Source organism: Micropterus salmoides, unplaced genomic scaffold (assembly GCF_014851395.1).
Source record: "Micropterus salmoides isolate LMB-PRFRI ecotype aquatic unplaced genomic scaffold, ASM1485139v1 Ms_hic_scaffold_7, whole genome shotgun sequence".
Classification (NCBI taxonomy): Eukaryota; Metazoa; Chordata; class Actinopteri; order Centrarchiformes; family Centrarchidae; genus Micropterus; species Micropterus salmoides.
The window spans coordinates 14,574,048-14,601,647 of NW_024044459.1; the positions used below are offsets into that span (position 1 = coordinate 14,574,048).

The 27,600-nt window shown below is 40.4% G+C and overlaps 1 long non-coding RNA gene across 2 annotated transcripts; it reads left to right on the plus strand.

The window, feature by feature from the left end:
• The first annotated feature begins 79 nt into the window (after positions 1 to 79).
• LOC119891323 lies at positions 80 to 19,132 on the plus strand. Of its 2 annotated transcripts, XR_005442422.1 has the most exons (4): positions 80 to 141; positions 4,486 to 4,605; positions 11,992 to 12,139; positions 17,967 to 19,132. It is a non-coding gene; the product is annotated as an uncharacterized LOC119891323 (long non-coding RNA). The 2 variants fall into 2 exon arrangements; XR_005442423.1 differs by lacking the exon at positions 11,992 to 12,139.
• The last annotated feature ends 8,468 nt before the right edge of the window (positions 19,133 to 27,600 follow it).

Consider the following 27,600-nt stretch of genomic DNA (forward strand, 5'->3'; position numbering starts at 1 on the left):
TGTATCGACTTCCCAAAATGAAAGTTTATTGTGGACTGAGGAAAATCTTGAGAACCGGCAAGGGGGAACACCTCCCTCTGTCGCCCTCAGCTGACATCGAGGGAAACAAATTTGTAGCAGAGAAGACTCCTCCGGCCGAAGGTGTGTCTTTCTGGGGAAGCAGGGTCCTCTCGGGTTGCACGTGTTAAGTGTGCGTGTGTGTTGCTGGTTATCGCGTGCGGCAATAAATGAATGAACACACCCGTGAATGCGTTGTGCATCTGTCAGCCACAAGCAGTTGCATTTTTAGTCTTGTCAGGGCTGCAGCAAGAATTTTATATATACTGAGGCCGTGAGTCCCATCAGCCCCCCCTGGGAATTTTCACCAGACACCACTGTTAACTTTATTATTCCCATGTTTGTTTATGTCTGAAGTCACCTTGATCACGCGAGTTTCTGCGAGAAACCCCCACCCCAAACCGCCAATCTGAAATCATTTAGTATAAATGCTTGGCCCTGCACCTTGACTCAATTGTGTGGTGTGTGGATTCTTAAGATTACAAGGTACAAGGTTGTTTATACAGCACAAGGCTGCATAAAGATATTTGTAGTTCCTTCCTGCTACACACACAACATATAATTAAGTGTAGGTCTATCTTAAAGTATGGTAACATACAAAATAAAATAAAACAACACCGTTTTGATTATAGCCTAATTAATCATTAAATAGGCCTACTGATCGTTGTGTAGTTCTCTTGTTCCAGCAGGGGTTGCAGGTTATCTGTAGCCGACATTGTGTCAACAGTGTTGGTATAGCCACAAAGTAACACTTTGTTTTCTTGTGGTTAGTGGAAGTTATAGTCGTGAGGACAGGGAAAGTGTAAGTTCAGGCAGGCAGAGAGGAGATAGCTGACGTGCGTTGCTCAGACAGAAGTGTCAGACACGCACTGATGAAATTAATAAAATAAAGATCATGATTTACCCGCGGTTACATATCCACAGTTTTTCCTAATGACAGATAAGTGAATTCATGAACAAAAATAATTAATTTTAGCTTTGTGTTTTGATTTTCACGGTACATTCAGAGTCAAGTGCTTGTTCTGAGATAAAAATATTTAAAATCGGTTGCTTCTGTCTTTATGTCTGAGGTATCCCATGTTCTTTAAATTCAGTTAAGATTTGGAAATCCTCCACCAGGCATTACTATGACAGTTCAAAATGTCTGCTGGGAAGAAGACCCCATTTTTGTTTATTTATCTTGGCTTTCAAAATGAAACATGCAATACAATTACCTGTAATGATTGTCTTTGTGAAATTTTTTTATTATAGAGTGGCTTAGTTATATTGTATTTTTGAGGCTGATATTGATATTTCAGAGTTGACATAAATGCATAGCATGAACAATTTTTTTAAACAATCCCCTTAATTGTGGTAGCTTCAAGTTCCCCTCCAGACACATACTGTAAGTAGGCCTATGTAAAACTCTGCTATGATTCATACATTTACTCTTTCTCCCTCACTGAGGAATTCTGAATCTATGAATGCCCGCCCACCACTGCTGCTTGCATTAGGTTGATGTGAAACAGCACTGGCATCAGGATGGTTAGCGGTAGAAGAAACATTGAAGAGATTCAGCCATAGACTACGTGTTTGAGCCTCAGTCAGACGCAGACTCAGATCAGGAGTCTGTTGTGCACCAAAATCAGTGACTAGCAGATGTATCAGAAGTATAGTTAGCATCTTTTATTTGTTTATGTTGTTTGTTAGCTTGTAACTGGCGGTGGTTGACACAGCGTTCCTTAAATATACAATAATGTCTGCTACGATGTCTCTGTGCGTTCACATTGCCACGTTGTTGTTACGTTGTAGATAGTGAAAGGAACCTGCAGGGTCCGGTTTACATCCTAAAACTGCATTTCAGGTCACAAAAACCTAAAATTGTAGAAACCCACAAATTGTTGGAACCAAAAACACAGGACATGACCTTGGTGTCCACAGCATTTTTCTTACTTGTGTAAAAAGTATAGGTGATACCCAATCACAATAAAGAACCTTTGTGTAATCACCCCACCATTGAATTTCTTGTGAAAGGGGTGGTATAACTTTTACAGGACAAGCTGTTTGACAGATGAAAATTTGCAATATAAACACTCCTACTGTTTGTACTTCACAATTGCTCTGTCTGCGTCAGGTTCCACCAAACTACGGTATAATATGATGGACATATTTTGGCTAAAACAAATCATCAATTCATTTCATTTCACCTCCACTTCCGTTCTCACCAGAGTAGCAGTAGAGATCTGGGTTGCATGGCTGCACTGGTTCCTGTTTGTGTGTGTGTGTGTGTGTGTGTGTGTGTGTTTGTGCGCTGTCGTGTGCTGTGAAATTCCTCTGCCAAAGAAAGTCCTCATTGACCCGCCTTCAGCAAACACGCTATGACAGTGTCCAGGGGAGACCCAACAGAGCACTGATTCAGCTGCCTGCAACTGGATCCCTCCTCCTCACACAGAGCCCCCTCACAGTTCGTCCTCTCAGGGCCAGGAAGGAAGGGAGCTCACCACCTTGAAAGAGCACTTCCCATGTACCTGACTGAGCTTCGTCAGATGTGAGCTTTTGTTACCACAAGTTTTAGTTCACAGACAAGAAGGGCAATGTCCTCACTGCCTTGTGAAGAGCCCAGAGGAAGATCTCCAATCTGGGGTGTAAAGTTTCATGGGGTTTGTAATGATTATTGCAGCAGCCTATGGAAGCGCCTCTCAAACTGTGGCCCAGGGACTGCCAAGTGCTCTGGAAGGCAGGCCAGGGGGCTAAGTAAGGAGAGGAACAGTTTGAAGGACTAGTTAGACATTTTAGGAAATATGCTCATTCACCTTCTTGTCAAAAGTTAATGGAGAAGATTTATACCATTCTCAAATGTGTACATTAAATATGACGCTAAAGCCAGGATCTGGTTGTCTTAGTTTAGCATACACACTGGAAACAGGGAAGAAGCCAGCTTGCCTCAGTCCCAAAGGACACAAAATCTGCCTACCAGCACCTCTAAAGCTCACTTATTACACATTTGTTAAATCTGTACAAAAGTTAAAACGGCTTTAAAGGCGAGGTACGTGATTCCAATCCAATACACGTCTTTTTGTCAAATTCTCACAGACTCACAGTTAGCTGTCTGTTCTCGGTGTGCACTGAAAAACAATCGGAACATTTGTCAGAACAAGCCACACAACACTATTCCAGCTATTTTAGACATTATTTGTCTGTCAGGGAATGTCAAATTATTTGCCCACAGACATTCAGCTTGAATTCTAGTTTGCAAAGATATTTTTACTATTGTGGTAGTAGCTATAACAGCAGAGAGTTGTATCGCATCGCTGTCTTGAGCTGGTGTGCTGGCTCTGGGGCCCCCTTCTTCCAGTCTTTACCCTAAGGCCCCATCCACACTACTCCGTTTTAGTTTACAAACAGAGAATTAAAACGAATATGATCTCCATCCACACCAGCGTTTCCGTTGCGTTTTGGAGTTGATCCCCGTCTTCATTAAAAAGACTGAAAACGCACAGCTAGGACCCGTTCAGGTGCACTGGGAATGCGCGTGCCAGTGTAAACATGAAGCAGATTGTCTATTCTGTAGTAACAGAAGTTTTGGCGAAAGAATAAATAAATACAGACTAAGTATCAGACCTTTTTTTTTTTGTTGTTGCTTGGATCAATAACGAGCTGGGACTGTTACTGAATGTAACACGGTAGTGTGGCGGCAGAAAACAGACTGGGAGATGTTGCAAAGTAAACGGCGACATGCACAGTACAAGTTTAGGCAGATGTTATTTGCACGGTACAGAATATTTTAATAAAAATATGATGTCAAAAACCCGGTCAGCAGCATTGTGTTTCTGCTTTGCAAGACCCAATCAGAGAGCCGAGAGTGAGCGGCTGCATCATCGTTTCTAAAGTCCTCAGTTTTGGCCCGTCGTCACTAAAACGCCCTCCGGAGTTTTGAAACACAAAACGGGGTCGGCAGCGTTTCCAAACTTCTCCGTTTTAGGTCTTTGTTTTCATCGTTGTAGTCTGGACAGGAGGTGCAAACGTAGCAAAAGGTCTCCGTTTTAATTTGAAAACGCAGTAGTGTGGATGGGGCCTAAGTTAACCCAACCTGCTGCTGATTGCAGCTTTATGTTATCCTACATATCCTGCAGTATCAATCTTTTCATCTCACCCTTGAGAAGAGAGCAAATAAGAACATTTCCCAAAATGTTGAATTACTTCTTTAATTTTCAGTTAATTTTCAGTGTTTTTTATGGCACTCAGCTCCAACCATTCATTTAACAAAGATATTTCAGGGCACTGGATATTATTTTCAACTGCGGATTTGGTGCGCTAGTAAGTATTTATGCCACTGGGACAGTATATATGGGACTGACTCTAAATGAACTACCGTGCTCAAAGTAATAAAACACCATATGCTTTTTAAAATTATTATTAATATGGGCTTTTTTGCCTTTTATTTGACAGGAACAGCTGAAGACAGAGAAAGGAAATGTGGAAGAGAGAGAAAGGGCAAAGGGCAGTGGGCTGGAATCAAACCCGGCCTTCTGTGGAAAGGACTTTTACATGGTGAGCGTACTCTACCAGGTGAGCTAACTGGTACCTGTGATGTGTGTTTAATTGTTATGGGCAATAATAGAGGTCTTTGGCACAGCGGAATACGTCAGACTATCAGACTTTGGCTTCACAGACACTTTGTTTTTTTCATGGAATTGTTGCTAAGAAAAATATGAATATCACCAGACTTCACTGAAAGGCGATCAATAAATAGCTGCCGGCGTCCTTTCCTCCCTGTCTAACGTAAGGTGTGCAAACCTCTGTAATTGTTATGTAAACTCTTCCCAGATATGGTTCCTTGGAACACATGGGTTTGTGGTATATGCTGTTGGTCTTATGGGACGCTGCACCTGAGGGCAGGAGCACTTATATTACCGTTTACTACCTAACAGCAGTTGAACAAGACTTTCATTCCAGTCGTAGCAAAGACTTTTTTCCATTCTTGATTGAGGCCTGAAAAAAACTGTTTCATGGAAATCATGAATGAGCTTTGGTGGACAGAGCAATTAAACAGATTTGTTTTTTTTAAGGAGATCAGGAGGCAAGTTTTTCTATTAGTGTTTTATGAGTTGATTTTCTTCCACTCGTCACCATATGACTACCATCCAAGGCCCTGTCTATAACCATTGTCAGGTGTGGATAGGCTCTGTGATTGTTTTTCTCCAGACCAGTGGTGGGTAATAGAAGTCAGCTGGCCTGTATAACCCAGCATTATGATGCATGTTAGAAGTTCAGTGTCTGCAGGAAATTGGAGGATTTTCCTGCAGACAGACAGTGTTAATGTAACTAGCGTCCCTATACCATATGCATGTAAATCATCCTTATTTAACAGAGCAGTCACATAATATGAGCAACATTTGGTTGCGCACAGTGTAAGCTGATGTATTCCACTGACTATGGCTGATATCTCTGAGATAAGGAAAAACATCAAAAGACCTGAGGGGATTTTGATTATTTAGGTTATCCCTCTCTATTTTCTATTTTTAGAAAATAGAACATGCATCCTTTCATGCCATGATCTAGTGATCAAAACTCTGGTCTGATAAACACAGAGTCTTTTGTTTTACTCCCATGTCTTGGGGAATTGGGGCCAGCTGAATATAGCAACCTCTGTCCAGGCACAGCTGGATCCAAGTGCATGCCCTGGTGCAATGTTTACCCATTCCATACATTACAACAGGAAATTTTGAGAAAAGTTATATTTATATTATTTATATATTATATATAATATATTATATTTATACATTCTTGTTAGGTAAGTCCAAATCAGTATCATATATTAGCATCTCTCTGTTTTTAATATGTTGCTGCCTCAGGATGGAGCTGTATAACCTCTAATTAGGGGAATTTTTTAAATAGGTTTAACAGTTACACAACAGTTACTGATTTCAATGACAAACCATGGGCTCAGATGGACAAATAAATTTGAGCTGAAACAATTGTCGATTAAAGAGTGGTGGTAACAATTTTTATAAATAATATATATAGTGAAATGACATTGAATGAATTATCTGTTGCTTTGGACAAAACAAACAATTTGAATGCGTCAACTCTGGGACTTAGACCCTAAAATAAATGCAATAAAGACAAATTGTTACTTGAATGTCCTAAAGCATACCCTACTTTATTGTCTGTTTTACTCTAAATGGGTCCATAATTTACTAAATGAACGTCATGCTGTATTGAAGAAGACTTACCAGGTAATAAATGAAGTGAGAATTAGGAGCATTTTGTCATAGACTTCTATACAATCTGACTTTTCTTTGCCCTGTGATGACTATTAGAAAGATTGCAGGTCTAAGGCACATGCCACACAGGCTTTACTTTTCACACCCAGAGGTTCCTGCTTAGTTATAAACAAAAAACATGATCTGGGCCCGTATTTATCAAGCTTCTCAGAATTACTCATCAGAACACGGCTAAGAACTGACTTAAGAGTAAAAAAATTCTTGGCTCAAAGCTGAGCTTACAAGGTAGCTATCAAGCATCATAGTCCTAATTTGAGTGAAGTGTAGGACTAAATCTTAAGTGTCAGTCTTAGTGCTGATTCGCGACACTTTGCTGTGCAGCAAACAGGATTTTGGATGACGATATAGCCAAGGACCAATCACTGAAGAGATTTTCAGATAAATTCACATTGAATGGTGAAATTCCTAAGAGGAGTTTATATTCAACATACGTTTAACAATAAAGAATTTTCAAGAGAATACATTATGATATAGGCCTACACATTAAGAAATATAAAAAAGGTTATCTTTATATGGGGCCATCAATTGCACCTACTACTCCTGTGAAGCCGGCTATTTGAATAAACTGTGTTTGCTTCTGTTGGATTACTGGGGTGTTGTTAGGAAGTCGATGAAACGCGTGACAGTGTGTGGAGCTGTAGCCTAAGTGCTATAATTGTTTCCTTGACTATTTGGCTTATTGATGGTTGTGACGGCCACAATCATCAGCGTTGCTGCGTTTGTCCTGTGGCGTCATCTCCACCTTCAGTTTAACTGAAAACGCATTACTGTGTAAAGTCAGTGGTGAGATGACGTCCCTCACCAACTCGCTGACAAGGATTATGCTTGTGCTGTCCGACCCGTCTTATTAACTGCACGTTGTCAGAATTCTTCCTCTCCTCTCCGCATGTCTCTGTCTCCACAGTGCCATCACAAGCCCTACTGGCAACTCCTAACCTCTTGAGAGACCTCTCGAGCTATCTTAAATAACTGGGAGAGTAAGAGTGATTCTTAGCATTAAGAAATTTGATAACTTGCTTTTATTCTTAAGTTTAAAAGTAGGAATAAATTTCATGAATTGTCAGCACTTAAGACTAAAATTGCACTTTGAGAAGCTTGATAAATATCCCAGATCAGACTGAGACCAGTCTTAAAATACATACTGGAACTTTGCAACAGATTTCTTGTTCAAAGCGGTCTAATCAATATTTTCACATTATCAAATGATCAAATGTTCATCTGTTGTGGTGGCTGTTAGCAATGACACAAACAGAGAACTATCACCTGCTTTTTAGTGTCTTTTGGCCCACAGATTTACAGTTTTGGTTCAGTCTCACCTGTCTGACCTTGATTGTCACTGCAGCAGGCAACTGATTTTAGTGAAAAGACCGCTCATAAACTCCTTTAACACCCAAGCTTGGCACAAAACAACGCACAAAGTTACCAGTTATTAACATAGTTGGACTTCTTAAGAGCCAGATATAGTTGGTGGAGATGAAACACAGCAACATTTTGCTAACACATTCACTATACCAACCTTATATGGTGATTTACATGTGATGTACAGCATATTGTGCTCCCCCAAGTGTCTAATAATCAATTAATGCCAGTTTAAAGACTTGAAGGAACAAACAAAAACATCTAATTTACATTATCTGCTAGCAGGTCAGATTCTGCCGTTACAGCACAAACAGATAGTTTGGCAGCTTTTCTGTGCAAATGAAAAGCTTTCAAAGAAGCTGTACAGCTCAAACCAAGGTATTGTGAGGGTCTTCATACAAATAATGAGTGATGAAATATCAGGGTCATTAAGGTTTTTCATGAATATCAGGTCGTTGATTACCAACATGTTTTTAGGTCAAGCTGCGTGTTAAGTAAACACATTGGATATTTTCTTTGTGGTCACAGGACTGTTACATCCATCAGTCATCTGAGGCACTGTGTTATGCTGCAGCAGTTCACAGATTTCCCACATTAGGCCTGTTTACAACTTATATATAATACATCATGTCAGAGCAAAGAGCACAATATTGCAGTGATGTGGTAAGCCAAGAGTCTCATCTTTCCTTGCTTCTCAATAAAATGGTGATAATAATAATTTGAATAGCGAAAGTGCTTGAACAAAAAGTCTGAATCTTTCTGAAGGCCACATTAGACGCGATAATTATTGCCAATTCCTCACCCCGCCGAGCTGCAGAAAGACAGACGCTGCTGCCAAGTCAGAGGCATTGTTGTGGTGACATTTGAGTGGAAGATCAAGCCGCTGATGAATAATCCATATTGAAAAGCAGCTCTTTCTGCCAAATGTCAAACAGCAGCAGGAGCTATTGTTCAAAGCGCGGACTCTAAAACTTTTCATTCACCATCATCACAATGCCTTGTCACAGAATGTAGTGCAATGCAGGGTAAACTGAACATACAGTTGTTTATAGAACTGTTGCATTAGACTTACATACTGCTAGTCACGTAACCCACTGTTATTATAATGTACTTTCCTCACTGACAATGCCCTTCACTCATTAATGTTTTTTGACAAGCTATAGTTTTTATTTGATTTTAATCATTTTTGGAAGCCTGGAGGGACAAAACTGTCTAGCATTTTACAAGAAAATAATAATGTTAATTGAATTTTGAATAGAAAAATGTGTTTTTAATTCTCACATTTATCTTGCCCTAGGCTTTGGGGACTTGTGGCTTAAATGCTGTATGCTGTCCCACCAATATGAGAATAATATACTACTGTAACTGTAGCTTTGCATGCATCATCATAACAGAGGTACCCGATCTATAAATGTCTCTCCTATTCTGGATAATAAAAGGGGATTTGTTATGGAGAGGCCACACTAAGAGATCTCACGACAGTGCTACATCTTGCAAATCTAGAAATATTCACTCTTATCCTCAGCCAGGCCTTTCCTCATCCATCCTCTGCTACACTGTGTGCACTAAGTATGAGCCAAAATCAACTTCCTGCTCCCCTCTCTCTGTTTACTGCAACAGTTAAGAAGAGGAAGACAAAGATCTTAATACAGCGATTAATCAAGAGCACAGTGTAGTCTTCTGTGAGTACTGTATCTTACCTGATTTGCTTACCATCCACATAAACTGATATAGTGATTGTATTTAGCCAGCCGTAAAGCTAGGCCATGTTGCAGGGCTTTCAGCAAATCTCCATGTGGAAAAATATTTTTGAATTAACAACAAACAGCCTCCATTTGGATAAGCATCACAAGCAACATCTGATTTGGACAGACTAGACAAAACAAATTAGCGAGTGCTTCAGTAGAGAGCGGACTAAAATGGACCCAGCAGAGGGTTTGCTGTTCCGACACAGGTCCACCGCCCCCAGGCTTCCGTAAAACACAAATCTACCACCTGGGTTTGTAAATGCAGGCTGAAAACAGGCCCACTGACTGTACAGAAACATACACCCCTCATGACTCAGATACAGGATACAGTCATTCCCAGCATGCTTTGGTGTTAATTTTGGTGGTGGTGGAAAGGATGCAGAAGCTTCAGTGTGTGTTCTCTTTTTAGAAATGCATTAAAATACAACCTTGTATTCACTGTCTTAAAAAAGGCTGTTTTGTCCGGGATACCAGAGGTAGAATGTATTATACATTTTATGCACTTTTGCAGATTTAACAAGACTGAAGCTTCCAAAATGCTTCTTCAGAAGTGCTTGCTGGATGGTCGAATTGCTGCGGAAGATCCTTCCCCCCATACCTCTCCGACTGAAAAAGTGCGCCATTATCTCCATATCTAAATAATATCACACAGTGCTTTGAGCTAAATGCTAACCTCAGCATGCTAACATGCTCACAATGACAGTGCTATGTAGATGTTTAGCAGGAATAATGTTTACCATGTTCACCATCTTGGTTTAGTGTGTGAGCATACTAATATTTGCTAATTAGCACGAAACACCATTACAGCTGAGGCTGATATGAATGTAATTACATTAACTGCCACATTGCATATAGTCTCTGTTATTATTTATAACTTGTACATCTTGCTTATTGCATATTTATTCATATAGGTTTATGTCTTATGACTTGGCTGCATCAGATTCTGATTAGTTTTTTTAGATTAGGTATTTAATCATAAGCCAAAGTATTGGACAGATTTTGACCTGATGATGGCGCTAGATGAAAAGTCAAGAAATCACCAATTTGATTACAATTCATTCTGAGGCGAAAATGAATGTCTGTACCAAATTTCAATCCATCCAATAGTTGTTTGACATTTCACTCAAAACCACAACTGTAAAACTAACAGTGGCGTTAGAGGAAAAGGTAGGACAGTCACCAAAATCCTTAAGCTTCCTCCTCTGAAGACCATGCCCATCTGTACAAAATTTCATGATAATCTATCCAATAGTTGTTGAGATATGTCTGACTCTGGACAAAAATGGTGAACAAACCGACCAACAGGTTGACATCGCTGTCCCTTGAGCCACGCCAGGGCTAAAAATGAACTTGAGTAATGGCCCTCCAAAGAGACACTGACCCTTCATATGCTGAAAGTGGAAATAAATTGCATCACCCTGCCCAGGAACCTTAAAGGAAGTCTGATTCACTGAACTTCCCATGAGGACGAGTAACCATTGTTCACTTCATTTGTTTTGTTTTTGCCCTAAGTCACAATCAAGAAACTCAATTCCCAAGACTTTCCACTCTCCATTTTCCCCACAGCACAGCATCGGTTGTCTTAAACTCAGCCCCTCCATTGCAGTATATCAGATGGATCTGTGCTGCTTTTCAGCTGTGAAAAAAAGAGTAACTCGTGTTTTAGAAAGAATCAGACAAGGAACAGTTCACATATTAGTCACATAGAACTGTTCTTTTCAGCAAAACATTGATGAATGATTTGTTCCATCCATCCATCGTCAACCACTTATCCTGCGTACAGGGTCGCGGGGGGCTGGAGCCAATCCCAGCTGACATCGGGGGAAAGGTGGGGTACACCCTGGACAGGTCGCCAGTTGAATGATTTGTTTAACCGTATTATTTCTGGGCTGTAGTACATACCACAGCACTAGTGAGGCGTAATATGACTGTACAGCGAAAGCATCAAGAGATATGATACAGTAAAGGCCGGAAAGGGGAAACTGTTTCTCGAGCAAACCTGTAAATTCCTAACAGATTGAGCTTCTTGATTGAAGGCCTTGTTTTTGGAAGAGTAGTTGGGGAAAAAAAACTTGTAACAGTGTAGGATTTGTTTCAGGTCAGGTACAGATAGCATTAGCAGACGGACAATGGGGTCACTGATCTGAGTTTTACTTGTAACAGAGAAGCATGAAGGTCTTATCAGAGAAGTCTGTGAATTACAGTGCGGCTCTTGTTTGCCAGCTTATGCATAGGCAGGCATACTGGTGTACCACATAGGTTTGTGTTCAATCTACAAATATGTCTTTTGAGATCTTAGAAGATCAACAGTCGAAAAGAAAAGAAAGTTGGACTCGTTTTACTGCCGATAAAATATTCTTGCCTGTCTCATCTGCAAAATTTAGAATTGACCTTACAAAATAAGACACCCTAAACTAGACATCTCGTCTTTGCTGTTCATGGTCGTATGACACCATAACGCCACAAATAGAAGCTTATTCAGTCTGATACGGCAGAGCAGGATGACTTCTGCAGATGTAATCTTCAGGTGCGCCAGTCTCATTTATCTGTCATCCTCCCAGGGCTTCGGAGAGCGTCTTTATCAGTGTCCCACAGAAAGGAATTCGCAAAGACTGCAGATGAAATATGGAGGGACTGGTTTCAGCAGAATCACTCCCGGCAGCCCTGAGAGGAGGAGATAATTACCACTTTGACAAGCTTTGATCACAGGTACAGTTATTCTCAGAATGTCTGTGTTGATAGAACAATGAGATGACTGCTTCAAAATTTAGATAAATTTGCGGTAGTTTTTCTCTCCCCATGATCAGATTCTGAATAGAAGCTCTGTCTAGCGCATGGAGGGACAATAACAAAATGAGGGTAGTTGACGTGGCATGGCTTAGCTGTCCATAACTCTCTTTTGATTTGTAGAAGTGGAGAAAGGGGGTCTGATGATGGCTACTGAAATATAATGGGAGCGGGGGAGTGGTAGTCCTGGGTAAGTCATCCGTGACCTGTAAATGCTGTGGGTGGAATGAGTCACTGTGGGTTCTTTTTTGTCAAGAGGCAGCAAATTATTCAATAAAATGACAGAGGGATCAGTGTGCTGGAGTCAGTTTTAGCAAAGTAGGAGGTGTGGAGTCATGAGGGGTAACGCTGGCGTGAAGAAGAAATGAAAAACCTCAAGGTGAAGCTATAGCCTCACAGCAAAGAAGAAAGGTTCAGTTTATTGAGATCTCTTTGAAAATGCATCCAGACCACAGTGCAGCCCTAAAGCAAACACACCTCCTACACTTGCTGCCTGGGCTAAACTCAGATACAGCATTTGTTAGCAGGGCCACCCACTTGCAGGAAGGAAGATATCTTTTTATGTATGTGTGTGTTTAAAGGTAAAGTCAAATGAGTCAGGTTTCTTTCCCCTCTGACCTCAAAATGTTCACAAAGAATCTCAAGGCAGCGTTTTGTTTATTATGTTACATGGGAACTCATGGTTAGCAAGTGTATTTTTCCGCTTATGCAGGATTCATTTATATTTTACCTCATCCTGTATCCTACTCATTAGTACTTCACTGATGTTGTTCTCCTGAAGGCTCAGATGCCTCAGTGGGAACTGCGTCCTGCAAAGCAAGGCCCCGATGATGTCGTTTCCTCCCACGTCACTGATGCCATTCCTGTCCAGATCCACCTGCTGCAAACTCACGTTCTCTTTCAACATGTCGGCTAGCAGCCTGATCCCTGGGTCACCCAGGTTGTTCTCGTCTAGGATGATCTGGGTCAGTGAGATGTTTCCCTTGAGGCTACCGAAAAGTTCCTTCCACGCTGCCAAATCGGCACCGCTGGTCTGTGCAAGCCCTAAATACTGAAGATGCGAGCTGTGCCTCATATATGATGCTAACAGCTTTACTCCGTCGCTGCTCAAGCCATTTCCACCAATGTCCAGTTCTAAAAGCACAAAAACCCTGAAAGAGCTCCACCCAGTGGGGAGCTGCAGAAGCATATTCTGCTCGGATGGGAAAAGCATTGCCTGTTGGATGGCAGCAGCAGCTCTCGCTGTTTGCTCCTGCAGCTCAGCTATTCCGTTCAACAGGGTCAGCACTCCGTGGTCACGCAGTTTATTTCCAAACAAGCTGTAGAGATAGAAAAAAGTGGTAACCATGGAGATTTATTTCAATTCCTCCATGACCTGCTCACTTTAAAGGGTATGCACTTGATAGTAAGCTTTCCCTTATGCAACATATGTAAGTGAGAAACTACAGAATGCTTTTTTTCAAGCTGAATGAAAATGTCACATAAATGTTTTGCAGCTGCTTGTTGACCATTGATGATTTTTATGCGTATTTCCCTGTTAGTGAGTCGGACATATTTGGTATCTTTATTCAGTGAAAGGTCTAAGAATTTGCAGCCAGCCACCAAGGGGTGATCGATATGTTTTGACTTGTCATGTCATCCATCTATACAGTCTGTGGTTGAAATCTATACGTGCATTTTCATCATCGTTTAGTAAATACTCTTACAGGGAAACGTTTGTGTCCTTATCTTTAATAGATAGACAGATAAGAGGCAAGAGTGGCATTAATATTCTCATGCAACTCTCCAGCAGAAAGCAAAGAAACATACTCCCCAGCTATGCTGTATCTCTATATAAGCTATCTACATCTGTCAATATGTCTCTGAGCCAATGTCACACTGACAAGTCCTTGCACATTCATTGTATTTAGTGGGGGGAGAGAATAGCTCAGAAATGTATGGCATTGGAGGCATTTCTTGTTCACATAAAAGAGATGGATTTTATAATTCAACAATGAAAGGCTAAGATTTTATACTGCGAGGCTGTCCTTGGATTAGCTGTGTCTTTTTACTGTCTCTTCAGTTTTATTATGTTCTTTTCTAAAGTCACATTAAAACACTCTTGAAAGGCTGGTGGCGCCGGATCTGCTTGTAATGCAGTGTGTTTTTCAAATACGATTGTTATTCATTCGCAGAATGTGTTGTAACATGGCCCGGTGGGCCCTGGGACTTACTGTAAGCCTTTGACCTGAGGCTTCACTCTCAGAATGTCCAGCAGGATGTGAGCGCCATATGGGCCAATGAGGTTGAGGTTGAGGTTGAGCAGGGTGACCTCGGACGGGCTGCTCCTCAGGGCCCCCGCCAAGCTCAGCAGAAGGTCGTCTGTCAGGTCCGTGTTCCTCAGAACCAGCTGCTCCACCGCATCGGATGTGTTCAGCACCGTCATCATGGCATCGAGCTACAGTTACAAAAGAAGAGAAAGTCATAGAAGTATTTGTGCTTTTATTTTTGGATTTGGTTTGGCTTGGTGCTTGGAGACATATCTCCAAGAAGTTGTCACTGCAAAAAAAAGGATGGGAATGTATTTGCAAGTTTACCCACTGGAAAGATTTCATAAGGCCAAAGGTCGAGGTCTCGAGTTAGACACATTTTACAACAATATATTTATTCCTTTTTTTCTGTATAATATATATTTTTACTATATATTTTACCCTAATGCTGGTCAGAAATGGTCTTCCACATGAGGATGCAAGACTGTACCAAGAAATTACACAAATATAAATACCTCATATAACTTCTAGTTCACCTCAATCGGCAGACAGCAAGGTTTAATAAAATGCAGGAATCCCATTTTGTAGCACAGATAGATAATTTTTTTTTACTCAACAGGCTGTGATGCCAGAATTTGGCATCACAGCCCTGAGAATATTGAGAGTATTGCGAACATTAAGTATTTACTGTTTGTGTGTGAGAGCAGCATAGCTCCAAAATGTGATGTTGGTCAGCAATGAGGTGTGAGTCGGACAGGTGCTGGAGGTTTTCTAAACACCGAGACGGGTTGAGGGTTCAGGAAGACATATGGTCTGGCTGGCAGCCACATCCGCTGTGCCACTTTGCTAGACCTTGAGGAATTTTTCAGGCACTGTTGGAAGCTCTTTCATCATGATGGCTACCACCGAGCCAAACGCCTGCCTGTCCCAGATAAACCTCAGTGACCATTTGTTACAACCGCTTGTAAAGTTATCAACTTTTTATCGGTCAAATAAATGTTACATATCAATGACATAATGCCCTTTTCCTGTTGTACTAGTAGTTTTTATGTTTTTGAGTTTTATATCTAACATTGTGTGTTTGTAAAATCAATAAACACACTGATACTGAAATACATATTCATCGCTTTTAGACTGCATCATCTTATATAAATCCTAATATGGGAACGGATGATATTTGCATCAAATTTTTTTACAACATATTTTCTGTTGCATTTGTTTGTATTGTGGAAAATGGCTGGAACTGTGTTGTGTGGCTTGGTCTAAGTCATTTTGTTTGTTTCCTATTTACAAAGCCAGGGCTGCGTACAAACACCGATATATTTTTAGCGCACACAGAACGGACAGCAAGCAGACTGTGAGGAGATATTTGCTGAATTTGACAAAGCCTGTATTGAATGTAGGCCATTGGATTCAGTATGTATTGGAATTGCATACCTTAATGTTAAGGCTGAAAACTAAATAACTATATTAATGGGAAATATATACCTTTAAAAGACAAACAATTTTTATATTAACACCATTATATTATTTGGCAATTAAATTACCAGTTCTAAAACAAATGAATGCACACTGCTGGATAACGCAGGGATGTGATTATTTCCACTACTTTTGCCAGAGATTTATGCCAAGAGCATCTCTGGCAAAAACACAGATTCACCACAGTAATTTCTGTTGTACACACACCTGCGCCTGCAGGTCTTGTTCTTTAACAGGCTCTTCTTTGCCAGCACTCTGGCTGGCCTTGTCCCCTTCTTCCTCTGGCTCTTCATCAGGCTGCAGGATGGTGTCACTTTCTGCACTGAGCTCCACATCTGAGCCTGGAGCTTTGGGGCACAATGACAGCGTCTTCTGGAGCCGGCACCTCTCCAGGACTTGGCATACAAAGAGAAAAAAAAACAACTCAGGCGCAATAAAACTGTCTCTCTTAAAGCCAAGTGCACACAGCGATAGTGATACCCACTGTTGACGTGAGAATGCAACTACTGAAAAAATTCAGTTTGAGCATTCGTGTTCAATAGAGAAAACAGATCTGCTGCAGTGAGATTTATGCATGCGTATATATGTGAACAATGTCTGCATAACCTCATCCATCCATCCATCTTTCTTTCAAGCGTACATCTTTCAACGCTTCATTTTATTGCATATTCAACCTTTTCTGCTTAAGTGTATTATGTAAATCAGTTACAGCACTCCAGGGGGATTCCAGTTTGTTCCTACTGTGCTGCGGTTTCTTTACTCACGGTTTGCCTTGAACCACTTGTGTTTGTTTGGGCCCTGCTCCAGGGCAGCGCTCATTTCCACACATTCTTCATAGAAGTCCTTCAGTCTTTCCCCATCTCTGTTTTTCCCATTTGATCCCAAGTACTTCTGTTTCTCTCCATTTTGCTTAGTCAGTGCTTCCTCATCCTGCAATGAATCTTTAAAAAGAAACGCACACTTGTGTTCTTTTCCCATTTTTCCCCCCACAAAGAATATTAAATACAAATACCACATGCAGATGGATTGAAGGTCATCCTTCATGGAAGAGGACAGAAAATAGAGGAGAAAGAATTCTCCTCTATTTTCCATAGTGTTTTACAGAAATGAAACCAGCTAAAATGAGTCAAACAGTGCTCACCGAAAACTTTGCTTGTCTTATTCGATGGCGTCTGCTCTGTCAGCTGTGCTGTGACATCGCTGGTTGCTTTCTGCTGTTTCTGCTCTTGCCTTGCAGACGATGCTTGGTCTCCACATTTTTCTGACACTGTTGGCCTCCGCGAGACCTCCGTGCCCTTGCTGTTTCGTCCCTCTTCCCTCTTATTTCCAGCAGCTTTGCCTTTGCTCTCTTTCTGATTGGTTTGACCCTTGCGTCGTTTCTTCTTGGAGGTCTTTTTAATCCCAGCTACAGTCGGGTCTTCGCTGTCTGTAGATCCTCCGCCGCCTTGCTTGATGTGTTTTCTTGTCCTCCTCACTGACTTCTTCTCTGGTTTAGCTGGGATAAACAGAGGGGATGATGGACATGACTCAGTGGTGCCTGCATTGGAGACATTAGAGAGAAAATTGAATTTAAAACAAATGCTTTGTGGTACATTTTGTCTTTAAAGTAGCCCATTGAAATCAAGGACTGGGCCTAATGTCAAAAAAATGTTGATGAATAAGCTTTAGGAAGTAATGGAAAATTGAGACACTCATTCCCAGACTTTGTACCGTTGCCAGGGCTCTGCTCTAGAGGGAGAATTAAGTTCTCCTTTGTGTCATCATTCAGCTGCTGGCATGAGCTGTATTTGCTTCGGACATTTGTACATCTGAAAAAGATGAAAAATATGCTTTCCTCATGACTCATATTTCCTCCCCTGTACCACCACCACTATCATTCCCTCATGTCTTGCAATATGCATCATTTTTCCTCCACCGTCGACTCACAATACATAATATTTGCAGAGCAATGGGTTAAACTGATGTGTTTTGATCGGTATTAATTTCTCATCACTGCCAATGCTATGCTGTCCGCTCCCCAGAGGATGAGATCTGACCTGTGACAGGGTATCCCACCAGCCAGCCAAGCCAACCTGAAGCAGCTCTTTCTGCCCTGCTGGAACCCAGGAGCATAGCGGTACTCACAGCAGGAACTGATTCTGGCCACCATGATGCCGTTAACGTACAAGGTGGCACTAAAGGGGTAGCCTCTGTGTCTCTGAGAGACAAACTGGAACTGCTCTGAAAGATACAAGGAGAAATTGTTATGAAATGCTTAAAGGTTGAACATATTCAGCATGGTCATCTGACTGTCTTGTTTTTCTTGTGTTCTGTACTCATGATGCTATGAGACACTTGGGGTGGCAGCATCCACTAAATAGCATACAGCAGCGGTTCCTAATGTGTTTGGCTTGTGACCCTTGACAACCAAGCAGTGACCCCTCGTCACAGGTTACATATTAAGGTGGAAATCACGTTGCTGATTTGAAATGTTCACTTCATCACAGGTCAAAATGATGTGATGTTAGCAGGTTCAGTGTCTTTCTTTAGTTTAGTTATAAGTTCAGTCTGAGGCTAAACAATTCAGTGCAAAACCTGGACAATACAAGCAGATTTTAAGGTTAATAGCTCAGCAGCCACCTATTTGCAACAGATTTATCACATCCAGATTGTTTCTGTGGTCTTTCAATGCGCTTTGAATCTGGCAACATACTGTATTTCACGCTTAAACAATGTCAATTTCAATTTATGTCACCAGTAGTTGTATAATAAAACATTATGTATATGAGCTATAAGCACCACAACCAAAGAGTTATGTTCTTTTCTAAGATTGTACTTTTTCAATAGTTTTGGAGGCAAAGTTTTCCTGTATTTCAGAAGACAAAAAAAAACGTGAACATGATGTGTATTCATTTAGTCATTTTGTGTTTTTCTTATTTTTCCTTTTTCTCTTGCAAAAATTTCCAGTTGCGTCATTAGCATACAATATGTCATATTATTTAAAAAAAAAAATCAAATCAAGACCAAAATCAGACTGAAGACAGAAGTCCCATTTAGGAGTAAGACTTAAAGGAAGAGCAAGATCTGAGTCCAATTTAAGAGGAAGGCGGTTATGTCACACTGACATCTTTAGTCATTTGTAAACCATTTTCATATAGTCATTGATGCTGTCTAGGTAAGTTATATCAAAATAAAAAATAAAGAAACACATGGGCTATATGTCATGAGTTTAAAGGGCTCATTCACCCAAATTACAAAACACGCATTTTGTCACTCACTGTTAGTGGTACTGTATCTATCCATACAGAAAGTTTTGAATATGTATCTCTAAGCCTTTTTCCCCACCCCAGTACAGGTGAAGGTGAATGACATTTTGTTTGTGGGGCTCACAGCACTGAAAAAGTGACATTTAATAAATTCCACAGCAACATTATTTTCCTGTTACTCTCGAAAATCCACATAACACAATGTCAAAATCTTTCCTAGTGACTCTTTCTTCTTTAAAAGCCACTCTTCACACCAAAGTCACATACCACTGTAGCCAACACGTATATACACTCAGTGGCCACTTTATTAGGTACACCTGTTAACACAAATAGCTAATCAGCCAATTCCGTGGCTGCAACTCAATGCATTAAGGCATGTAGATGGGGTCAAGACAACTTACTGAAGTTCAAACCAAGCAGTAGAATGGGGAAGAACAGGGATTTGAATGTGGCATGGTTGTTGGTGTCAGATGGGCTGTCTGAGTTTCAGAAATTGCTGATCTACAGGGATTTTCACCTTTTCACACACAGCCATCTCTAGGGTTTACAGAGAATGGTCCAAAAAAGAGAAAATATCCAGTGAGCGGCAGTTGTGTGGACAAAAAATGCCTTGTTTGTTTTCAGAGGTCAAAGGAGAATGGGCAGACTGGTTCGAAATGACAGAAAGGCAACAGTAACTCAAATAACCACTTGTTACAACCAAGGTATGCAGAATACCATCTCTGAACACACAACATGTCAAATCTTGAAGCAGATGGGCTACAGCAGCAAAAGACCACACCGGGTGCCACTCCTGTCAACTTAGAACAGGAAACTGAGGCTACAATTCACACAGGGGAAAAATTGGACAATAGAGGACTGGAAAAACATTTCCTGGTCTGATGAGTCTTGATTTCATCTGCGACATTCAGAATTTGACATAAAAATGAAAGCATGGATCCATCCTGCCTTGTATCAACGGTTCAGGCTGGTGGTGGTGGTGTAATAGTGTGAGGTATATTTTCTTTTCAGTTTGGGCACAAGCAAACACAACACAACAGCCTACCTGAGTCTTGTTGCTGACTATGTCCATTCCTTCATAACCACGGTGTACCCATCTTCTGATGGCTACTTCCAGCAGGATAATGCACCATGCCACAAAGCTCAAATCATCTCAAACTGGCTTCTTGAACATGACAATGTTGTACTCCACAGTCACCAGATTTCAATCCAATAGAGATCCTTTGCGATGTGGTGGAACCATTGATTCCTATCATGGATGTGCAGCCAACAAATCTGTAGCAACTGCATGACGCTATCATGTCAGCATGGACCAAAGTCTCTGAGGAATGTTTCCAACACTTTGTTGAAAGTATGCCACAAAGAATTAAGGCAGTTCTGAAGGCAAAAGGGGGCCCAACCCGGTACTAGCAAGGTGTACCTAATAAAGTGGACTGTGAGTGTAGTTTACAGTACTCCAAAATAGATAGATAGATAGATAGATAAAACCAGTACCATAAAAGTAAATCTAAAGTCATTACAAATCTAAACATTGCTAAATCCTAAATAGACAACTCCTAAGTCAACTTATACAGCTACAAAAAAAAAGCACAACCACATTTTCAAGCAGAAATCCATAACCTCTTTCTTTTACATCTGCCTGACATTGTGATTTCCTCCCTGGAGTGACAGCTGTACAATGTGTGTCAACATGTACCGGCTGCAAAGATGAAATATCTTGTCTTGTCTACTGACTTTTTTATGTGAACATGGTCTATCGGGTCACACATCTGCTTTCTATTCTTGTTAAACGCAAATACTGCCTCAGGCTAACGTCCTCGTCATGTTTTTTACGGAGTTGCTTTGAGGGCAGATCAGTAATTAAATGCATGAAAAGAGGGAGAAGGTTTAACACAGCTAAGTTCACTTATGTATTATTCTGGGTTTGTTTAATGTGGGAAATCGCCCTCATTTTCCTATTACATTTTTGAAGATCACTCCAATAACAAAGACATTTTAAGTTTTACATTTTTTTCAACTGTATTTTTAAAGCGAAGTGCTCTTTGTGCACATTCTTGGGCATTCTAGCAAAACAGCTTTACATTTCACAGCTCGTACCTCCTGGAGTCAACAGGCCTTTAAAGACGCAGATATTCTCCCCTCCGTTGACTTGCTGGAGTACCTTCAGCTCATCCTGAGTCGACCGCAACCCTGACCCCCGATGACAGTGTCCTAGGTAGGTCATTGTCACAGTGACGTTGGATTTCTTTGCCTCCTTTTGTGCCATAAGGTTACTCTGTTATGAAGAGAGAGGGTGGTGGAAAGAGCAAAAAAGTCTGAGTTTGAAAAGAAGTTTCAATACAATTTCACAGGAAGTTAAACATATGCTATGTCACCTGTTTTTTAGGGTGACCTCCAGTTCTCTGAGAGGCAACTGAGGAGAAAGATCCTCTTCTTTTGTCGTACAGGTAAGGGCAGGACTGACTCAGAGCCCCTTTCATTGAGTTGAGACTTGACACCCTTGCTGTGATGGCTGGGAGGTAAACATCGTCTTTACCAGTTCTTCTCGAACGGGCTGTTGAATCATCCAGCTAAATGGGGACCACGCATTAATCAAAGGGGTGAATCCACCTCACATTAACCCTAATGTCCTGTCTCTTTAATAGCACAAAAAGCATATTTAACTTTGTTCTATCGACTTGATACTACGTGAACTCTCCTAATTTTATGAGAATTGCTCATAATTGCTATAATTATTGCATAATGTTGATTATGTCAACTTGGAGAGCATTTCCAGTGACTAATATTTAGTAAATTTAAAAAACAACAACAACAATAATGACGTTAAAGAAACACAAAATATTACCCCTTCAGAAATTCATGTGTTTTAGATTAAATTAGAGCTCTTGACCTGTAACAAAGTAAAAGCATCACTCACTGTAATAATAATAATAATAATAATAATAATAACACACTGTTCAAATAGCTGAATGCTGACCTTGTAGATCTCCACAGTGTCAGGATTCTCAAGGAGGAGGAGCTTGCTGGCGATGGAGTGGATCATTTTAGCGTCTCGACCGGGGAGAGCTGGGATCTGTAAAAACAACTCTTTCTTACTCTTTTTATCCATAGAAATGAGCTGAAAAGAGGTGTTCTGTGTTTTTCGGGCAGTTGAACTCATTCATTAGTGAAGCTCAGAAACATGCTAGGTAGACACTTACAGGAGTATCTCGGTCTCCTCCGTGGACTCCCCTATAGAAGAGATCCTGAAGGAGAGTCCTGCTGTTTCTCCTGATTCTTCTCATTGGTTGCTTCTGACACAGGACGGGGTGCAGGTACAACTGCCCATCAGTGCGCAGAAACACATAGATTTTAACGTGCAGCCCTAACATCTCTCCATTGGCTCCCTGTTTGTCTGGCTCTGGCCCCAGTCTACATAGTAGAAATGTTGACCCTATATGAGCCAGTTTGCAGGTTAAATCCTCAGATGGACGTTTCAAACTCGAGTCTTAAATCTTAAAGGTGACTGTACTTTTGTCAGGGTCCCTCGGTTTTGGAATGACCTACCTGAGGTAAAGCTTGCATAATCAGTGACGTCTTTTAAATTACTTCTTAAAACTTATTTTTATAGACTTGCTTTTACGTGATGTTATCTTTGATGTATTTTTTGTACGGTGCTTCTGCTTTGTTTATCAAAGCACTTTGTAAACTCAGTTTTTAAAGCTGCTACATAAATAATGTTAGGGTTAGGGTTAATGGCCAAAAAACATTCCATGGTATATGGAGCAGAACATATATGCAGTAGCATAGTAATAATTTGATAACAACAGGCTAACATGCTAAAAATCAAGCGATACCGAATGATCATAAAACAGAAATGTGTGAAGGACTTAAATTAATAGGTGGGAGAAATAGAACATATATGTTTATTAGAGTGAGAAGAGGATGTGGGATATAATTCAGTGGCGAGGATGATACTGAGATGAGAGTTAACAGGTGAAAATAGAGTGTCTTCTACTTCTAATTGAAGTTGTAAAGTCACTGCGACTAATAGAGTCAGGAACAGAATCTTCCCACCTGGGCCTCATGCATTAAAACCAAACCAAACCCACCACGGGGAAACTGATTTTAGATGCCACCGATATTATCACTGTAAGATAATAAGCCTCTATTGTTTCCTTCACAGCCTGTCAGTAACTTACAGTATCTGTAACCTAATCACGTCATCCGTGGCCATGTCATCTGCTGGGCTGAGTGCTTCTGAGACAGGAGGCAGCGGACAGACAGCCATGTCCTGAGATTAGCAGCCTATGTATGCATGAGTGCCCCTGAGCTTCAGATGGTAAATAGCTAGAAATATAGAACTTGTGCATTAAGGAGTGTATGCTTCTGTTTGGCCAATGCTGCTCATTGGCTTGAAGGTTGTCGTAACATTCATTTTGATCACTTTACTACAGTTATTCTATACCCTTTCTTGTGCCCTTTAGGGGCTGGAAAAGGAACACACTTTTGCTGTTTCTACTAGAACATCAGCACAACAATGCAGAAACGAAACAGTAAATAGTAGATCTTTCTTCAGTTTTGAGGCCATTTAATAATCTTAAAACTGTTCAGAAACTGTTCAAGAGAATTTGTACAAAATACAAAGTTATTATCAGCAAAATGTACTTTAAGTATCAAGAGTACAAGTAATGATACATCCATGTAGGACCTCCTTTTTAACATCGATAGTTTCTTCTTTAACAATATATCATGACTATAGCTGAGAAAAATACAACATTTCCCTTTGATATGTAGTTAAGTAGTAAAAAGTAGCAAAAATTAAAATACCTATACAATGTACTTAAGTACAGTACTGATGTAAATATATTTCACTTCCTACTACTGTTCATTTCTCATTCATCTTTAGCAATCACAAAAAATGTTTTTATTTTAAACACTATTTGCTTATTTAATATTGAACTTCCAAATAAAAACAGATATAAAGGTATAGTACTAAAACGTTTTACAGGAATTACTAATCTTGACCCATATTGTTTTTTATACCTTCTTGAGGATAACTGTAATTCTTTCTAATGACTATCTGTAAGAAGGTGTTTAAACACTTTTCCGTGCTCACTAATTTTCCATCAAACCCTCACAGGACGGAGATCTTACCTGTTGTCTTGTCCAGGTACAGAGCTGAATGTCTCTTTCCACCAGGTGATCTGATACCCATACAGCTGTTGATCTCCTGTTCTCTGCTCTCTTTTCACGCAACCAGCCAGTGACACCTGAGCAGCCGACACCTTTGGCACAGGGCCTCCTCCGCCTGACACTGGTTCTTCATCCATCTTTAATCTTGCCTGAACTTCGCTCAATATGCTTAGGCCACGTAGGATGTTGTTTATGAAGCTGTTCCCAAATTAGTTGGAAATTTTATTTTTAACACTTCATTAGATATTCATCTGCTAATTAATAGGAATGCTCCTAATATTTTTGTTTCAGTATCTTGATTTTCAGCTTTCTACTTTCTGTTCTAAGTAGGGTTTGACCGCTTTTTTGGGAGGCAGACGCTGATGCCAATATTTTTAATTACAGAATTATCATCAAGCTGCCAAAGGCTGATACATTGTGCCAGTTTTCCCCAATTTTATATTTGACCAATTCCATGCCAAAAATTGAGAGATTCAGTTTTAGTATTGTATGAGGAAAAAGCCTCCGAAACAGCATCTTCATCTGTTTAATGAGACAATTAATGAGGAGAATTATGGAATATATTGCTGTATTTAAATAGATAATTTACAACAAAAAAAAAGACAACGAAAGTAAGAAAAAAAAGAGAGAGATAACAGATAACATAATGATGATAACAAAAAAGATTGTGAACTAACCCAGCTCAAGGTCCACCTGCTAGCTTTTTCTGCTGAGCTTTCAACCATCTCCCATGATCCTCATCAGCAGCTCCCTCTCCAGTTTTCATGGAGACACTTTTTTTCTGTTACAGTGCAAAGACTGTACCGAAGGTATGCAAAAACACAAAAGGGTGATAAGGACAAAAACAAACAACAACAAAATATGGAAACAGGCAAGACAAACAAAAAAAAGCTAAAAGAATAAAAGGCTATGTTTTGCCATAATTAGTCTCGTGGAAGTTTTGACTCTGCACAGCTGGTTGCCAGACCTATCGAAGAAAAATACAGAGGGAATAATCTTAGTCATCTGGGGAATTAGGAAAAGGCAGACATGTGATTCCCATCATTTGTATTTCCACCAGTGGATATAAAACACATGAAAACAATTGAGAGCTCATTATTAAAAAGGTTTTTAACCTTCAAATAGAGACCATCGACATGCATCTCTTTTGATCACGTACGCAGAGTATGAGCAGTCCTTGCCATATGAATGTAGTATGGTATATATGTACATATATGTATATATATATATATATATACATATATGTATATATATGCAGGATGTGCACATTCTCTATTCGTCTCCCCTCTGTGAGTTGTCTCAGTGGTTTTACTGTATGCACACTTCAGCTCTCTCAAAAAGCCTGTTCCCGAGTACATGCATAGCCTGGCTCCATGCAGTTTCTCATGTGCCGTGACGTGTCCAAAGGGCCACAAGAGGCCAACGGACTCCGTTTGCCTGCTGAATCCATTACATCCATAAACTGATAGGTCTGAGTGTATTTGGCTTGGGCCAGCATTTGCTTCCTGCCATGCTCACTGAAGCAATGTGTCAGTTTATTATTGGCTCGCCCCCACACCTCCACCCTCCAGTGTCCACCATGAGACGCATTATGTGAGCGGTGCTTTGCAGGAGGGGTGATTCGTCATTTTCCTCAGCTCAGCATCTTTTGAGGGCCGAGATTTGTAAAAGTCATCAGAGATCAATGTGGAAATAAAAGTTGCTGCAGTGAATATTTGGAAGTGGGGCAAAATTGATTGTTGATGTTGGAGTTTATAAGCTGTGTTACAGCCATATGTCACTGTGTTTTATAGACAACTCATGTAATATCCTGCTCTCACGGGGCAGTTTAGATTACTGACCATTCCTCCTGCCTCTCATTTTAAGAACCAAAGAAGCACAATATATTTAATTTCCTCCTATTCTTCCTATTGTATAATTTGTAACCAATATAAAGCAGCAGTGGCCTAAAGCAGCAAACTGTTTTGGCCAATGAACCAGATGAGCTGAAGTACCCCTTTATCCTACCCCTTTAACAGATGGGAAGTTGTTCGACAGAAATTCAAGGTGAGGAAACAGGCTGTGGTGAATTCAGGTTCGTGTCCTAGTGCAGTCAGCCTACAGTAGCTGGTAGTTTATTGGTTATCGTGACAATCAATGTACCAAAGATCAGATCGACAGAAGTTTAATGAAAAAGAAAACCTTGCTGCCAATGAAACTAAACTGTATGAATAAAGTTTTTTGTTTTTTAAACTATTTAAAAATAAATATTAAGATGAAAATGACTAATACAATACAATACCATATGTGTACAGTATATCAAACAAATGTGCCATCCCTGAAACGTCCCTGAATCACATGTTTCCTATCTAGAAACCAAAGATTTTTAGCTGCACAACTTAGAACTGGTATTTATCCTCTGGCCACTGAGCTTTGGAGATTCAAAAATACTCAGGAGGTAAACAGATTCAGAGGGACATCTCAGTCCCATTTTCTTTTGCACTGTACATACTATGATGATTTAAGAGCTAATTTTCCATGAAATGGCTCAGCAAAACCCTAAAATATATTGGTGTACAGATGATCAATAAATGGAATGGTGTCATCTTTGTGTTGAAGTAACTTTGTCTCAGACGCCTGTAGAAGACATTTACATTTAGCTGACGCTTTTATCCAAAGCGACTGACAACTGCTATACATGTCAGAGGTCGCACACCTCTGGAGCAACTAGGGGTTATGTGTCTTGCTCAGGGACACATTGGTGAATGAGTCACAATGGGGGATAGAACCTGGGTCTCTCACACCAAAGGCATAGTCTTATCCACTGCATCACCACCACCCCAGAAGAAGACATGATGGACTATTTAACTCTGAATCAGACAAATAATCACAGCTCTCAAATGTCTTATTTTCTCCTGCCAGGAGGTGCTGGACATGAAATGTATTTTCCAAAGTGAATTTCTATGTGTCATTTTATATGTTGGGTATATCACAAAATACAAAACACATAGTGAATGCACAGCAGAGCCCTGCTATAATGAACAAACATCTGCTGCGGTGTCTTCTCTGTCATCATGTCATGTCAATGTTTCACCACTCGAGGGTGCAAGAAGACCAATCAGAACATCACACCATCCTACGCTCTGTCATCTTATTTCAATGCATGGAGGAGAGTGGGCTGTCAGCTCTCTTTGAAGCTCTCCCGGTGGTCTGTTTTTCCTATGTGGCTAATTACCTCTCTGTCTGAAGTGCTGCA